Consider the following 18,368-nt stretch of genomic DNA (forward strand, 5'->3'; position numbering starts at 1 on the left):
TCACATCAAGTCATGTTAGTTGATAGTTTGAATGTTCACCGTGCAAAAGTTCATCGGTTAAAAACCAGTGTTAAAGGATACATATAGTGCGTGAGACATATGCCATACATATGATAGAGGATTGCAGTGAAGAAGGATCACACACGGTGTACAAATTACACAGATGACGGGCTAGCAATTCATATAGAAGTTTCCTTCTCGTTTTCCATCTTGCATCATCCTCTTAGCATCAGCATGGCTGTAGTGCCTCCCCTCGTGCGCCGCGAGGATTCACGTACGATGGCTATGGCTGCCCTAGCTGATGACACCAATGCAGGAGGCGCCAATCTTCTTTGTCGGGGACGACCTAGCGAATGTTCGCCCTACAAGGCATCGAGACCCTCTCACCCACAAGAGACCGAGCTTGCTGTTCATGGCCATTGTCGAACCACCAAGGATGCCAACCCTCCACCCCCAATCATCTTAGTCGAGACAAAGATCTCTGAAGTCACATGGCTCCTCAGATTGCTTTGCCTCCTTCCGAGCTCCCAATCCTTGGATCATTGTTTGTCCATGTACAACTCAATGAAGTCATTGTTGTACTCCTGCTCGAAACTATTTTTGATTCTATTTGTTGGGAAATTGTCATGCCAACTAGAATGCTAAAGTGACTCTCAAGTTGCATATGTCCATGTTCATGTGATCATGTCTGCAATAATGTTAAAGGCCATGCAGTCAGTTCGTGACCCACCTGAATTCTAATATGTGTTCTTGGTGTATCTCAATCTTGCAGGTGGAGCAGTGTATATCTTCTGTTATAATTAAACCAAAACAATTCTGGGCCAATTCTGGAATGGCAATTGTTGATCCATTCTTTGGTGAGTATTGAACTTGCGGCCGTGTACTAATATATTGTTGCCGTAGGAAAATTAAGTATGAGAAATGATTCTGCTCAACCAGCGGATAACTCTCTCACGCCGGTCGCCCGATGTGTTGTGAGATCATCTCAATCGTGTGGCGCGGAGTGCAACACACCATTGGCTTCGGCCACATCCCCCTCTTAGTCATGCGTCCCATGAGTCATCCACTCCCGCACAACCTTATCTCTTCCTAGCCGCCGGCTTCCTCTCCATACGTCTCACCTTCTCCAAATCAAGTCATTGTCCAACTCTAGTGCAAACCGCAAGCTGTCACCCCACCAAGCTACAATACGCCGCCAATGTGACACCATTGCTGGAACACGCAACCATTTGCTGTAGGTGCCTGCTATTGCAAGGCCAACGGTGATGTTGCGGGGGCCAGTCGGCGGTTGCCGCGAGGATTGCTGCTAGCGCCGACGCCGACGCGCGCTGCTAAGAAGGCAGCGGTTTTGAGATTGGTTGTACGCCATGACCGCGAGGCTGCAAAGAGACGACCAGCTCAAAGCGGGTCGATGCGGAGCCATTGCGTGATTTGACGGTGGTCATCGATGTTTGTGTTAGCGGTGACGGTGTTGTGACATGCATCGGCAACGGCGGAGGTGTTTTCGCACACCATTTTCATTGCAAACATTTCTGCAACATTACGTATGTTGCAAAAGTTCTTCCGTAACAGTACCTATGTTGCAAAAAAGTGAAGATGAAATAAAAATCCTACAACATGATCTATGTTGCAAAAGTTTTCTGCTACACAACCTCTTGCAAATTTTTCTTCAACAAGATATTTGTTGCAAAAGGTTCCACAACAAGACTTTTGTTGCAAAAATAGATAATGACGCTCGGGTGCTACATTGTGTCAGATCTGATAGCTTCCGAAGCGGCAGATCTTTAAAAAGAAAACCCGTTGGCTGACGCATAGCACGACCCAATAAGTATAGAATTGTACCCTATTGATGTTGCTTGCATAATTTTTTTTGCGGGGAGCATGAATAAATACCTTAGGATGCTAAAAAATAATATCTTAGGAGATTGTTAGATTGTGCATGCACTTTGCTTCATCTATACCAATATAAAAAGACCCAAAGGGACAGATCCAATTAATCTCGGCCATCAAATCATGTCAATCCAACGACCTAGACTGCTTCAATGCCGAGCGCTCAACACGTTTAGCGTGCAGTTAATTTCATGCCAAATATGGTGCTAATCACATGATAACACGCAAATAATATCCTACTTAATATTCACATGCACTTAATATACTTCCAAATTAACGTGCATTGCACGTACACATTGACTAGTGGGGATTAAATGATACAAAAACTCAATCATCATTCTTTGTTTTCCAAGAAATCGGAGTTTCAACATATTGTTCTACAAAAACATCAAATATCTACTGTTCTACTTTGCATCCACATTATGTAAGTTTGCAAACTATAAGATTGCATTGTTCCAATGTTGAACTAAGGGAATAGTTTTACATTGCTTATTTCTAGAAACTTTCAGGGAACTCGGAGAACACTTCCAATGTTTTCTTTTCTCAGTAATGTGAAAGCACATTTGCTCCCTTGGTGGTTTTGGTAATTCATGTCAACATGCATATTGTTGGACTAAGGTTTTCATCTAGTATATTTCAGTACAACCTAGGCCTGATAAGGACATGTGATTGTGGACCCCCTCAAGCTACAAAGGACAAGCATTGGCAAAGCTTCAAGACTCTGCATTTTTGGTTTAGTGATCAAAGATCACATTGAGTCCATAGGAGAGCTAATACTATTAAAAGGAGCTGAGGATTTGATCATGAGTCATTTGCTCAAAGTGCTTCAAGATATTGCTCCAAAAACCCTCAACCACTTTCCCACATTCTATCTGTCCAAAACCCTAAGTGTATCTCAGGCCCTGATAATCCCCAAGTGCAAGGAATCATCGTAGCAATTTCCAAAGGTGGAAGTGATAAGTATGGAGTGTCGAACCCACAAGGAGCTAAAGGTAAGATCAATATTCTCTCAAGCCCTATCTGCCACTGATGCGACTCTATGTACACCGAACGTTTGCTTCCTTCTAGAAACGAGAAATAAAACTACATTGTGGGTATAAAGAGGATAGCTTTGCATGATATCAGAGAGCTAAAATATAAATATAGGTGTTGTTAACATAAAGTTAGAATATATTAATATATATTATAAATAGCGAGTGTGGAATTATGATGGATCGGTGTGCGGAGTTATCCTAGGCAATCATTAACAAGATCGGTAATCATTATTGCAATTTTATATGAGGGAGAGACATAAGCTAACATACTTTCTCTACTTGAATCATATGCACTTATGATTGGAACTCTAGCAAGCATCCGCAACTACTAAAGATCATTAAGGTAAAACCCAACCATAGCATTAAAGTACCAAGTCCCCTTTATCCCATACGCAACAACCCCCTTACTCGGGTTTAAGCTTCTATCACTCTGGCAACCCACTATAAGCGAATCATGAACGTATTGCAACACCCTACAGCGGGAATCCTTCACGTGTGCGCGACACGGAAAGCACCATAGGACAACACCAAAATAAAACATACAACTCAAACCAATCTTGATCATCAATCAACCCAAAAGACAAAAGAAATCTACTCAAAACATCATAGGATGGCAACACATCATTAGATCATAATATGTGGCATAAAACACCATGTTCAAGTAGGGGATTACAGCGGGGTGCGGGAGAGTGGACTGCTTAAAAGAGACGAGGAAGGTGATGAAGATGGTGATGTTGATGAAGGCGATCACCGCGGCGATGGTTCCCCCGGCGGCACTCCGGCGCCACCGAGAGAGAGGGGGGGAGAGTCTCCCCCTTGTGCTTCCTCCTCCATGGCCTCCCCCCTAGATGGGGAGAGGTTCTCCATCTGGTCCTTGGCCTTCATGGTGATGATGGCCCCCTCCAGGCTCCTCCTCCATGGCATCCGGTGATGATGGCCCTCTCCGGCAGGGTGCCGAAGAGGGCCTAGATTGATTTTTCGTGGCTACAGAGGTTTGCGGTGGCGGAACTTCCGATCTAGGGTTCTTTTTGGTGGTTTTGGCATTTATAAGAATTTTTGGCGTCGGTCTCACGTCAAGGAGGTGCCCGAGGGGCCCACAAGCCCTCAGGGCGCGCCCCCTGGGGCGTGCCTAGGAGGCTTGTGGCTTCCTCGTGATGCTTCTAGTCCTTCCTCGATGCTTCGGGGGTCTCCTTTGGTCCACAAAAAAATCACCGTAATTTTCAGCCCATTCCGAGAACTTTTATTTCTGCAGAAAAACGACACCACGGTAGTTCTCCTGAAAACAGCGTCAGTCCGGGTTAGTTCTAATCAAATCATACCAAAACCATATAAAATTGTTGTAAACATGGCATGAATACTTCATAAATTATAGATACGTTGGAGACGTATCAGCATCCCCAAGCTTAATTCCTGCTCGTCCTCGAGTAGGTAAATGATAAAAGAAATAATTTATGAAGTGTGAATGCTAGCATAGTGCATAAATTTGATCAACAATAGTTCCAAACACTTTTTGTAGCATCATTATATATCTTAAATAGTAGCTCATCTCATAAAACTTCTCATGATCAAGTAACAAGCTATTCACGTGTTAAAGTATAGACCATAAAGTTTCTTGAAAACTAACAAACTATGTTCCCAGTCACCAAACAATTGGAATTCATCTTATTTTCAGGAAGGGTCTATGTAAGAGCTTTGATTTAGAAAATTCCACATACTCAACTATCATATAGTCTTCCATGATTGCTAACACCCAAAGCATATTTTTAGAACAAATAGCATCCGTCGAACACAGAGAAAGATAGGGGCTTAATGTTTCGCCTCCCAACTTATTTATCATATAAATAATTGTCAATAATAATAATTCATGATCAAATATATTTGAATGGCCATATATGCTTGGATATTTCCCCACCACATGATGCTTGCCAACTAAAGAATAACTGAGGTTGAAATAAGAAGGAATACTATTGACTCTTGCATAAAAGTAAATACATGAAAGTAAAAGATAGGCCCTTCGCAGAGGGAAGCAGAGGTTGTCATGCGCTTTTTAATTTGGATGTGCCAACTCTTAATGCAAATGAACGTCACGTTGTATTGCCCTTTGTGATAGCAACCTTTATTTGCAGTCCGTCACTTTTATTTCTTTACCATCACAAGTTCGTACAACACTTATTTTCCCTTATAATAAAAGATCATACATATTTAGGAGCAATTTTTATTGTTTTTTGCACCGATGACAACTTACTTGAAGGATCTTATTCAATCCATAGGTAGATATGATGGACACTCATGGCAAGAACTGGGTTTAAGGGTTTTGGATGCACAAGTAGTATCTCCACTTAGTATAAATTTTTGGCTAGCAAAAGATCCCAAGCAAGCACCACATGTTGGAGGATCCATAACAATATAACTTCTATACAAATATACCCAAACATAACTCACTGCGTTGTCTTCCTTGTCCAACTTCAACTAATTTGCTCAAGTTTGAAAATAATTAATGGGGTTCACAATCATAGAAGATGTCCAAGATAGTATATTTATATGTGAAATATCTCTTCCTTCAATATTATTTCATGAATTGTTCAAGTGAAAAATGTTGTGTATGCTAACTTTCAATAAAATTTTACCACCTATACTTCTTATATGTGAAGTCATTACTCCCCATGGGTTAAGCATATGAAACATATATAATTTCAGATTTATGATATTCAATTCATTCAACCATTTACTCATGGGATATAAGTGAAGCGCGAGAGTAAATGACAAAACTACTCCAGAAAGATATAAGTGAAGATCAATGAGTAGTCAAATAGTTAAATAGCCATGGGAGGACTCTCTCTCTCATTCAAGATTTCAGATCCAATGATTTTATTCAAACAACAAGGAGAAGCCTACTGGTAATGTCGCCGCCGTCAAGCTTTCCTTCAATGTTTTCAATGCAGCTACTTAAATTGTTGAGCAGACTCAAAACAAAGTAAGAGCACAAATGAACACAACAAGGTTCCTCCGCGTGCAGGTTTCTCATACAAGCACAAAAATCGTGCAAGGGAGATTGCAAATGTAACAAAGAATTTTTTAGTTGTCTTCCAACTTAGCTTTCTTTGCCGGACTCCTTGTCGTACGAAATGGACGCCAACACCATTTTGAGTATAGCGGTACTCCACCGTCACTCCCCCCGGGAAACTTGCACGCGAGGAGTCAATCTGTCTTTGAGAAAAAGACAGGAGATAAAGAGTGGCATGGAGACCTTGGCGATTCGTTAGCCATTTCGTACAAATGAAAAAGTGCTCGTAATACCACATGTATACATATACATAACTGATATAAAGAATGTAGTGGAACACTAAGAACTTTGCCGAGGGTCGGCTGGCTGTCACACTCTCCCGATGATTCGGGCCTATAGGCCCGGACGAACGGTTAATCAAACTCGTAGTAGCTCGCGATGTAGTCAGGCACCCAACCCTGTAAGGTGGATGCCCACCAACACTGGGCGTACACTTGTGAACGACTGGACCATTATGCGCATCGTGTTGCCGGTGCAGCCCGCATCATCATTCAATAGTGGTAAGGGCATCTTCTGATCGTCTGTCTAGCATCACTTGTCGCTGATCTTGCTGTGTCCGCGGATCTGGGGAGGCCATTGATGCTTCATCGGGCTCTGCAGTCCGTTGTGTTCGCTGTGGCTGCCGAAGCTATTGCTGGAGTTATTGCCGTGGAGGCGACTACACCATTGGCGCATGTCATGCTCAATATGCGATCGGACCACCTACAACATGGCCCTCAGTTTGAACTACTTGAGCTGTTTGTGGACGTCGTGAGGGCTCCTCCTGTCGAAATTTGTTTGATTATGCGAATCCAATCAAACTCTGGATGGTAGATCTCCACTCATCCATCTTGTATGCTGTTGGAGGGAAATTCAATAGCATCTGGGCCCGCGCCATTGCCTTCGTTGCTATCTAAGGCATGTTGGAGAGCAAAGAACGCGACGCTGCTCGACTCCTGGCTGAGCCAGCAGGAGCGTCGTTGCGGTCTTGCCGTCGTAATGCGGGTGTGACAGCAAGTTGGCATGGCGGGGGTGGCGCCTGAAGATCTTGAACGTTACCGACAGGTGTCTTCCCATGCAGATGTCGCTATGTATGATCAACAACGCCGCTCGGAGTTGTGGCAAGCCCATCTTGCGATGGACACGGCGTGTGCTTCGATGTCGTTTCCCTCAGCGCCGCCGGTGTTACTGGAGCTGGAGGATCCCTGCTCGCGCCCGACCGGGCAGTGTTGCTACGATGGCTGCGCTCGCTGGTGCATCGAGGAGGTGGGAGTTGCATGTCCGCACCACCCGCACCGTTGTTGCTGTCTTCGCTAGAGGGCCGGGGAAGATGACTGCCTCCAGCGCCTTCACCACCCGTTCCCTTTGCAGTGGGCACGACGACCACGCCGCCTACGCCAGTCGTGCCTACTGCAGCGTTACGCCGCCCGCTTCGGTGGCACCACCTGCGCCACCCGTGGACACGCATGAAGGGACTTTGGATGTGGAAGGCTTCGTCGTCATGGAGCCCTTATTCTTGGGCACCATGGATGATGCGAATGGTAATGAAGCTCGATGTAATCAACACGCTGTCTGCCGATCTAGGTCACACCAGTGATCCCCTTACCTGGCGCGCCAAAGATGTCGGTGTGGACGACCATCTATGGGGCCATCTAGCCCCTTTGTGGTTCATCTAGGGAAATGCACAAAACGCAAAGAGCAAGATCAATAGAGGGTGCATGGGTCTTTACCCAGGTTCAGGCCACCCTAAGGTGTAAAACCCTGCTTTTGTGTATTGGGTGTATGTATGAGGACACAAGTACAAGGAGCACTTCCCCGACAAGGTGCGAGAGGAGAGCTGCTGCGCGTCTAGTTGTGACAAGAGTTGATCGACCTCTGTAAAAGTTGCCCTGGCCCTCCTTTTATTGCTTAAGGGGTAGCCATAGTGGAAAAATAGTAATTACATGTTGATTAGATAGCAAACAATGCTATCATAACTAACTCCGCTGGACTAGCGCAAAGGCATTTAATGCTCTGTTAGGTGTCATGAGGAGGGGGAACCCTGGCAAGGTCGATGCACCGCTTGTTCAACCGCCTCCTGTAATCTTGACACGCCTCCTGGATGGGTGTCATTTAAAGGTAATATCCTTCCTCCAGCATGCTACCATGTGCCCGCCAAACCTCACCTAACCATCTGCGGGCTTGACACCTCACCGATTAGTGACTAGCTGCTCAGTTAGGTGGAGCACTGGTGGCTAGCGAGGGCTTGCCAGCCACGAAACTTGCCAGGCCCTTTGCCTTACCGACTCGACCTTGCTGGCAAGGGTTGCTTTTGGTGCTCTGTCTTGCTCCTTTCCCTAGTTAAGATCTAACAACGGGGTCTTGAATCTTTGTCTTCTTGATGCGCTCCTTGATCTCACAAAGAGCGACTCTCTTGGCTTGGGTTTCTTCTCCATAGCTCATCAACCTTGGCCTTGGATTTTTAGTCCTCCAGCGAGATTCCTTGCCGGGGGAACAACCCCTGCCTGTGCATAAGTCAGGGGTACTGGGGATCCCATCCTCAGTACACGAACAACTGCGCCAGGTCCATTGACTCGCACTACTAAAAAATGGCCTTCCCACTTTGGCGTCAACTTGTTTGAATTCTTGGCGGACTGAACTTGCCGAAGAACAAGGTCGCCTTCCTCAAGACTCCGGGCGCGAACTTTGCGTCTATGATAGCGTAGCAAAGCTTGCTGGTAACATGCAGCACGTAAAACAACCTGGAGACGATCTTCCTCAAGGAGCGTGGCACCATCTTGACGCATCTTCTCTTGCTCAAGATCATCATAAGCGAGCACTCGAGGTGACCGGTACCTGAGTTCCATGGGGAGAACTGCTTCTGCATCATGGACTAGGGAGAAGGGTGTCTAGGCAGTAGGTTGATTTGGTGTCGTCCTGAGTGACCAAAGAACCACCAGCAACTCATCAATCCAGTGTCTTTTGCGCTTGTGCAGCTTATCGAAAGTTCTCATCTTGAGACCACGCAACACTTCAACATTTGCCCTTTCCGCCTGTCCGCTGCTCCTTGGGTGAGCAACTGATGCAAAAAAATCTGGCTGCCAAGGTCCTCGAGGTACTACATGAAGGTGCGGCTCGTGAACTGTGTGCTGTTGTCGGTGATAAACCTATTGGGCACTCCAAAACGGCAGACAAGTCCTTTGAAAAACTTGATGGCTGATTATGCTGTCACCTTCCTCACTGGTTCGACTTTTGGCCACTTTGTGAACTTGTTGGTTGCAACGTACAAGTACTCAAAGCCCCCGACAGCATGTGGGAAGGGGCCCAGTATGTCGAGCCCCCCAGGCCAAGAAGGGCCATGAGAGAGGGATCGTTGGAAGAGCTTGAGTTGGCTGATGTGATTGCTTCGAATGAAACTGGCATGCTTCACACTTTGTTACTAGCTCAGTTGCATCGTGGAGGGTAGTGGGCCAATAGAAACCTTGCTAGAATGCTTTCCCAACAAGGGATCTTGATCCTATGTGAGAGCCACATATTCCTCCATGTATCTCTGCCAACAACTTCTGTCCATCTTCCCGATAAATACACTTCAATTTCACCCCATTTGGCCCTTTTCTGTATAGTCCGTTGCTGACAAACTGATACATACTAGACTGATGGGCTACTCTTTCAGCTTCTTCTTGATCTTCAGGAAGTTCTCCTGTTTGAAGGAAATGAACGATCTGTTGTGCCCATGCCGGAGCTTGTGGCTCGACGACAAGGATTAAAGGCTTATATTCAGCTGCGGGAGCGCTAGCTTCGACGGCAAGGACCTGGGTTCCTGCCGAAGGTTGCTGCTCACCGGCAAGCTTGTCATTGTTCCTGGCAACATCCTTGCCGGCAACTTCTGGGAGCTCGGTAGGAAAATACTTGCCGGTGTTCAACTTTCTTCTATTGTTCCGCCCAACTGATGGTGTTACAAATGGCTGAGTTAAATGGAGCACAAAAGTCCCTGGTTCCACAGGTAGCTTGAGTGCAGCACACTTTGAGACATCATATGCTATGTTGTTCTCTGCACGAGGAACATGCTCTGTCTGCAATCCTTCAAAGTGCTCTTCCAATTTTCTCACTTTATCAACATATTCTTCCATCAACAGGCTCTGATAATCTTTGTTGACTTGCTTCACAACCAACTGCGAGACCCCTTTGATAATGAGCTTTCTGATTCCAAGGTCTGCCACAATCCTGAGACCGGCAAGCAGTCCTTCATACTCACCAGTGTGGTTTTTCACCTTCTCCCTGGGAAATGCATTTGAATCACATACTTGAGGTGCTCTTCGGTGGGTGCGACAAGCAGCACTCCAACACCGGCGCCTTGCAGCGAAAAAGCACTGTCAAAGTACATAATCCAGTCCTGAGTTGTTTCCTTGCCAGTGAGAGAGGTTTTGGAATTTCTTCGTCTAGCATTGGCATCCGTTCTGTAATGAACTTTGCCAAGACCCTGCTTTGAATTTTCGAAGTACTTTCAAACTTGAGATCAAAGCTTGACAACTCCAATGCCCACTCAACAATCCTGCCGATTGCATCTGGATTTCTCAAGATCCTCTGCATCAGAAAGTGAGTAACGGCGGCGATTTGGTGTGCTTGAAAGTAGTGGCTCCGCTTCCTTGAGGCCATAGGAAGACCAAAAAGCAACTTCTGCACGCCAGAATATCTTGATCTAGCCCTTGGAGAAGGGAAGCAACAAAATAAACTGGGTACTGCACCAACTTCTTCTTCTGCACAACTTGTCATTCTGATCCATCTGCCTGCTATGCACTTGACTTGTCGGCACCGGGACTTGCCGGAGAAGATTTTGGCTTGTCGCTTGACGGGCCTGCACCTGCTGCCTAGCCTCTTCACTTTCAGCTTCCCTCTCCGCCACTAGTGCAACACTAACCACTTGATTTGTTGCCACCAAGTATAACAACAATGACTCTTGCAATCTTGGTGCAACTAGTGCTGGCGCAGAGGATAGGTACTTCAAATCTTGCAGCGTGCCCTCCGTTTGTGGAGTCAACTTAAGATGAACTAAGTCGGACAAGCTTTTATCTTCCAACTCTCCAAGTTGTTGTTTGGCTTAACCAACTAGCCCAGGGGTATCCAACACAGATTCTTGGAGAAAGGGTGGTTTACAGGAATACCAACATGATCACGAACTCAACATAACAGTCAAGGGATAACCTAGTAACACTTCCGAGAAGATATTCGGACACGAACCACCGATATGTTACTAAGCTCGAGAACAATCTTGCTTTTCAGGCAAGATGATATGATCAGCTGAGCAAGGGTTTGACAAAAATCCTAACTCATTGATTGAAGAGTGCACCAAAAAGAAGGACTAGGTAGCACGATCAATCTTAGGATGATGATTCAATAACCAGCACGCTAAGAATGAGAGTATTGCCATTAACTACCAAGCAACGGAGTTGCTAGGAGTATTGATTTCACACATCACAATTCACTTGTCGGTATTCCGGTTATAATAACACGGGACCGAGGAATTAACAATGATGGTAAGAAGTATTACTACGTCAAGAATTCATAAGAAGTGGTGCAATTCTCATGACACTCTTGACATAAAGATGGTAATACTCCAAGGTAGAACAGAATCAAAAGCTGGTTTGGCGTTTTGATCTGCGGAATACAACTACTTTGACCCAATCCCAGAGATGGACGAGGTACTGGAGTTTGTTTCTCCTAGTCATTCTGAAATAGAACGGCTTGACGGACCACAAGAATAATAAGCATCGATAACATGGATGCACAATTACTCCTGACTATCAATTGACAGACGAGGGCCAGAAAATAACTAAAGAGGGACAACTCAAAGGAACATATAACTTTCTGAGTTATGGATGCATGGATTAGTATGTCGAACAAATTCAACATATTTCTTACGGATAACCCATGCAGAGGAGGAAGGACTGGCAGAGTCACAATATGAATGGAGTACTCCTCAAGAGCGCCCTGGTTGTGATCTTTTGGCTAAAAGAACTTCTGCCATGATGGTTCATGGTATTGGAAGAATGAAATACCACGGACCTCGAGGACTAATGCAAAGGTTACTAATAACCTAAAGGAATGAGCAAACACTATCAACATGAGGTAAGTAGGACGAATCTCGGGTCCAAGAACCCAAGAAATAGAATGCCTACTAACTAAATTGCATCACGGGATGCTTTCGAGAATAATGGCCAGAATCATCACACTGGGGATGCAAGCATTGCTAGATTACTAAGTGGTCCTCTAAGACACCTAGGGTCATAATAATAACTCCAACATATATGTCAAGGCAACAGAGTACCTCAACTCAACGATTAGTGTGGTTAATCTGGCCCAAAGGAACATCGAGAACGGAAAGAAGGGATTTGCAAATGCGTCAGATTATTTAGAAGCCTGGGATGACTCGGACAACATAACGGCTGTAAATGCTCAAAGGATTTGAGACATCCTGCAAAAATGGTGGCATAACCACTTAGAAGCACAATATCAAGGTTTTGAGATCAACTAAGAACACACGGAAGTAGTAGAAACTGAACTGGGGCTTCAGACCAACAATCCTACGAGTCTACAGATTAGTAACATATGATCCTGATAGAAAGATGAGAAGCCTAGTCCTTAATCCCCGTAGAAGAGAAGAGGATGACTCAGATCAGAAGGCTATAAGGTAAAGGAGTAAAAAGAGCCTTACGTTCCCTTCCACAATCAATTCCCTTATATAACTAAAGCATTTCTAGACTCAACTTCGACCAGTTTGGCTTGGTAATCCTACAGGCAGCCTGGCTCTGATACCAACGCTGTCGGGACCCCGATTCCAAGTCACACCGATCTAGCCTGTAACACCTCATATCACTTTGCGGCCTCACGCACGGTACTCCCACGGGTGTCGCCTTACCATGGCCCGGGACCGTTTGCGCCTTTTGGCTCACATATATGACAATGTCGCTAGCATCCATATGACAAGGAACCCGGGCCGACATGGCTAGTCGTGAACCCAAAGCGGCACTAACGTATGGGGACAGGCATACATGAATCAACATCGAACGTGTCGGTCAGCAGCGTGCGAATCCGGGCTGTAGCACTGGGCTAACAGGACTCCGGGAACCCGGGCTGTAGCAGGCTAGGCAGGACTCCGGATGTCACCGCGTGACATTTCCCCGAAGGGACAGACATAGGAATGATATGAAACACATGCCGGCCAGTCAAGTGTCCAGAGCAGTAGTGCTGGGCTAGCAGGACTCCGGTGAACCGGGCTGTAGCGGACTACTATGGCTCAAGGAGGCACTAGACTACATTTCCCCATAAGAGAGGCTGCTAAGGATAGACAACTAGATTGTCGGATCCCACACATACCAAGCATTTCAATCATACACACAATATGCTCGATATGTGCAAATACAACATGGCATCACAACAAGACTCTACGACTCAGAGTATTTATTCATTAGGCTCCGAAGAGCAAGATATTACAAACATGGGTCTCATGACCCAACATTCAGAGCATACAAGTCAAAGCACATGCGGAAGCTTAACATGTCTGAGTACAGACATCTACAAATGAAAAAGGCTGAGAAGCCTGACTATTTACTAGATCCTGCCGAGGGCACAAGATCGTAGCCGAGGTATCAAGCTAAACGTCGAAGTCCACACGGGACTACTAGCGAGACTGACGTCTCTCTGCAAAACATAAAATAAGCAAACGTGAGTACAAATGTACCCAGCAAGACTTACATCAAAACTATCTACATATGCATCGGTATCAACAAAGGGGGGTGGTGGAGTTAACTGCAGCAAGCCAGCTTTGACTCGGTGGCTATCCTAACTACGACTGCAAGTAACTCTTTTGAGGTGGCGCACACGAGTCCACATATTCACCATATCAATACTCCACTATGGATCCGCTCTCGTCTCCCTACGAGAACGCCATCCATAGCACTCACGCTTATCTTGCGCATTTTAGAGTATCCACTTTCACTTGTCTATGAACTGTTATAGGCAACCCAGAAGTCCTTTTCCGCGGACACGGCTATTCGAATAGATCATATTAACCCTGCAGGGGTGTACTTTGTCACACACGCTCTCGCCACTTACCACCATGTACACGTCGTGTACCTCGGCAACCTTCAAGCGGAAGCCTGGCGAGGGAGTCGGCCACGACCTGACTAACCACACAAGTCTCTAGTCCAGGTTTATCGCCTATTCGGGTTCCATCCGCAAGGAGATCCGGCCGGGGTGTCGCTCACGGCCCCAAACGATGTGTGCAGGGTTCCCGAGCCCACCATCCGGGTGCCACTCGGTACACCAGGCCACGTGTGCCTAGTCTGTCCCAAGCCCACCTGTACTGGGTGCCACTTGGTAGACTACTAACACTACCTACAAACACCAGAGACTAGTTGCAACTCCTGGACAGAGATCGAGGCGGTTAATAAGCCGAGAGGGGTCGAGTTACCGGAACCCAATGTGTGGTAGTAACTGTTCATGGATCACAAACACAGAACTCAGTTCCTGAGGACGGTTTCAATGAGACAACCCACCATGTACTCCTACATGGCCTCTCACCGCTACCTTTACCAAATCGTGTTCACACACTTAGCTCTCAACAGTAGGACATGTTCACCATATTCCAATTCATTCCCGATGAATCAGACCTGACTCAACTCTAAGCAATAGCAGGCATGACAAACAAGCATGAATGAGTAGGCACATCAGGGCTCAAACAACTCCTACTCATGCTAGTGGGTTTCATCTATTTACTGTGGCAATGACAGGTCATGCAGAGGATAAAGGGGTTCAGCTACCGCAGCAAGTAACAGATGAATCGTTGTTGTCCTAATGCAGTAAAAGAGAGCAGGAGCGAGAGAGTGGGATTGTATCGGAATGAGCAAGGGGGTTTTGCTTGCCTGGCACTTCTGAAGATAGCATTGAGTCTTCATTAGTGTCAACGATCACAACGCCGGAACATCGTCTACGGGGGGGGGGGGACAAATACCGGCAACAGAGAAGAAATTCAATCAATGCAATGCACAATATGATGCATGATCATGACATGGCAATATGAATGTGTTCTGGGCTAATGCAAGCTAGAACAGATTGTGATGAGTCCATTTGAACCAAAGATTCAAATGCAAACCCATTTTATAAAGTCATATAAGTGCATTATCTTGTTTCATCTAAACAGCAAGGTTAGGTTGCTCTAACATGCATGAAACCAGTGCAGATGGATAGATTGGATTTTTCTAATCATTTTTCATATATAATTTGTTTCATTCTGAGCTACGGTTGAATTTCTATGAATTTTAGAAGTTTAGGGCATTTTCTGGAATTTCTGAATTATTTTAAATCCAGAAAAGGATTAATTGCGTCATGCCTGTGTCAGCGGTCAACTGGGTTGACGCAGGTCAAACCTGACGTGTGGGGGCCACACGTCAGCGACACAGGGCTAATCCCGGTCAAACCCAGCGCTGACTGGGGTTTGACCAGGCCTGGGGCCCACTGTCAGTGGTTGTGGGCGGTTTAAGCAGCGGGGTTAGCGCCTAATGACGGTGCCACATCATCGGTCGCCGGAGCCTTGCCGGCGGCGACCCAAACGACGGCGGCTCGGCTCGGATTTGAGCTACGGGTGGTGGTTTGGTGAGCTAAGGGCACCGGGGAGTAGCTCTTGCTCGTCCGCATCCAAAGGACCGGACGGGAGGCAGCGGGGTGGCCGGGAGCAGCGCCGGCGGCGAGCAAGGCGGCGGCCGGAGTTCGGGTCTCGGCGGTTTCGGTGTTGCGAAGCACGGCAGGGGCAGCTGGAGAGGGTTTTGGGCTTCTGGCGTTGCGCTGAGCACGGCTATGTGCTCGGTTGCAGCTCTATGTGACAGTGGCCATGGCGGCGTCATGGCCGGCGGAGCCGGGCTTCGGGCACTTGTGGAACGATGGCTAGAGGACGGGAACGGAGGGGGCGAGCAAAGAGGAGAGATGAGGAGCTCACAGGGAGGCGGCACAGAAAGTCAGTGGCCTCGGGGACGGACGGAAACCGACGAATCGACGGAGACGATCTCCAGGCGCCGGCGGTGAAGACGAGGACGTTGGCGACGAACCACAGTCCTCCGGCTCGTTTCCTTCGGCTTGGGGATGTGGTGCCCGATTGCGGAGCTGCTGGGCACGATCACGGGACAAGGGGTGGCCGGTGGTCATGGCTACGGCGAGCGGCGCTCTCAGGTGCGTTCGGTGACGAGAGGAAGGGAGAGCAGAGGAGGAGGAGGGGTCCAGAGAGAGTGAGAGGGTCCGGGGTGTGCGTGGCGTCGCGGGAGGCGCCCAGGGCAACGAGGGGGCAGCCAGGCAGGGTGGAGGTGGCGCGCGCGTGCGGCGAGCACACGCCCTCCTGCCTACTGGCAGGAGGTTGAAGACGGTGGCGGCTGCGGTGGGCTGGGCCGCACAGTGCTGGACCAGCGCAGGAGCTGGGCCGGCTCTGGTGGGCTGCACAGGTAAGCACTTCTCTCTCTCTCATTTGTTTCTGTTTTCTATTGTTCTGTAGTCTTTAGGGCTTTATTAAAAATACTTAGACAGATCCAAAAATCATCAAACTGCTCAATGCCACTTTTTGGAATATAACCAACAGCAAACATTTTAGTTCATGATTATTTGAGCATTTAAAATATTTAATAGCATTTAAATGCCCAAATGCAAATACTATATGATTTAATTCAGAGCCCAAATATGTCATGGAAAAATGTGCAACACGTCTGGTTATTGCTTCTAGCATTTCCCAGAAATGATGAACATTTTTGAAAGCCATTTGGAGTCACTGAGAATATTTTAGTTGAACCTAGTGAATTCCTTTAATGCTAGGGTTTAGGAAATCCCCATTTCAAATTCATTTGAAACTTAAACATGATGCACACATGACTAGCTAGCCTAGAGCAAACCAGAACTAGGGATGTGACAATCATATAATCTGGCTATGCTCCATCTTCATCACACAAAATATTTAAATCATGCACAACCCTGATGACAAGCCAGGCAATTGTTTCATACTTTTGATCTTCTCAAACTTTTTCAACTTTCACGCAATACATGAGCGTGAGCCATGGACATAGCACTATAGGTGGAATAGACGGTGGTTGTGGAGAAGACAAAAAGAAGGAGATAATCTCACATCAACTAGGCATATCAACGGGCTATGGATATGCCCATCAATAGATATCAATGTGAGTGAGTAGGGATTGCCATGCAACGGATGCACTAGAGCTATAAGTTTATGAAAGCTCAAAAAGAAACTAAGTGGGTGTGCATCCAACTCGCTTGCTCACGAAGACCTAGGGCAATTTGAGGAAGCCCATCATTGGAATATACAAGCCAAGTTCTATAATGAAAAATTCCCACTAGTATATGAAAGTGACAATATAGGAGACTCTCTATCATGAAGATCATGGTGCTTCTTTGAAGCACAAGTGTGGTAAAAGGATAGTAGCATTGCCCCTTCTCTCTTTTCTCATTTTTTATTTGGGCCTTCCCTCATTTTTTTGGCCTCTTTTTTTTGTCCGGAGTCTCATCCCGACTTGTGGGGGAATCATAGCCTCCATCATCCTTTCCTCACATGGGACAATGCTCTAATAATGAAGATCATCACACTTTTATTTACTTACAACTCAAGAATTACAACTTGATACTTAGAACAAATATGACTCTATATGAATGCCTGCGGCCGTGTACTGGGATGTGCAATGAATCAAGAGTGACATGTATGAAAGACTTATGAATGGTGGCTTTGCCACAAATATGATGTCAACTACATGATCATGCAAAGCAATATGACAATGATGGAACGTGTCTTAATAAATGGAACGATAGAAATGTAGCGACCCGACCCGAATGGATCAAGTCTCTGTGCTTTAGTGTCATCCCTGGATCGGTATGCTGACACACACAGTACTCGAGGATTTATAACAGAGGTAAATCACATGTATAAAGTAGCGTAAATACTATTACCTCAATCCAAAATAGCGGAAGTAACAAGGTTGTGGATTCCCATCAACACCAACGGCAAAGTTGAGTGTAGAAATCGTAACCCTAACGTATCACTTACTCGTCGTAAGAAATCCTGCAACATGAAACGTTGCAGCCCGAAAACGGGTCAGCACATGGAATATGCTGGCAATGTAACACATAGAGAGTAATGAACATAGTAATGCTACACTACATGCATATATGGCTGGTGGAAAAAGCTCTATGGTTATATTGTTTTTGCGAAAAGCCAATTTTTCCCTACTTGAAAGGAATAAATTTTATTTAACTATCATGGTGGTTGTGAAACATTGAGATGGTTGACAGCATCTCAATCCCAATTAAGTATCATCATTAACCCAACAATATTAATTAAAGTAACATGATGAGATCAACGGGATAATCCAAGAACTAGA

Source organism: Triticum aestivum, chromosome 3D (assembly GCF_018294505.1).
Source record: "Triticum aestivum cultivar Chinese Spring chromosome 3D, IWGSC CS RefSeq v2.1, whole genome shotgun sequence".
NCBI classification, from domain to species: domain Eukaryota; kingdom Viridiplantae; phylum Streptophyta; class Magnoliopsida; order Poales; family Poaceae; genus Triticum; species Triticum aestivum.